At 45.2% G+C, this 341-nt stretch overlaps 1 protein-coding gene across 2 annotated transcripts in view; it reads right to left on the reverse strand.

The window, feature by feature from the left end:
• The window catches only part of LOC123971943 (kinesin-associated protein 3-like), a 22383-nt gene that overhangs the window by 5016 nt on the left and 17026 nt on the right, over window positions 1-341 (reverse strand). The window lies entirely within an intron of this gene.

Below are 341 nucleotides of genomic sequence, written 5' to 3' on the forward strand. Positions count from 1 at the left end.
CTAAAATGTGCACCTGGTGGTCCTCAAACGAGTGTCCTCTGTCCTTCAGATGTAAGTAGACTGCAGAGTCTTGACCTGAGGAGTTGGCCCTTCTGTGTCGAGCCATGCGTTTGAGCATTCATTTGGAGTCGTGTTTGTGTCCATGTGATGGATGCAAGTCCAATATTTACTCTTCTTTTAGCTCAGTTTTTCCTGACTCTTTTGCTGTTAAATGCTCCACTATGTGCACAAGCTAGTCGCTAACTTTGTCTGGTTAATCTTAGCTCTTTTGCTGAAACCAAGAAACAAGGTTGATGAGCCTGGTTTATACTTCTGCGTCGAGTCCATGCTCGCACGTACAC

This window comes from Micropterus dolomieu, linkage group LG06 (genome assembly GCF_021292245.1).
Source record: "Micropterus dolomieu isolate WLL.071019.BEF.003 ecotype Adirondacks linkage group LG06, ASM2129224v1, whole genome shotgun sequence".
Taxonomy (NCBI): Eukaryota; Metazoa; Chordata; class Actinopteri; order Centrarchiformes; family Centrarchidae; genus Micropterus; species Micropterus dolomieu.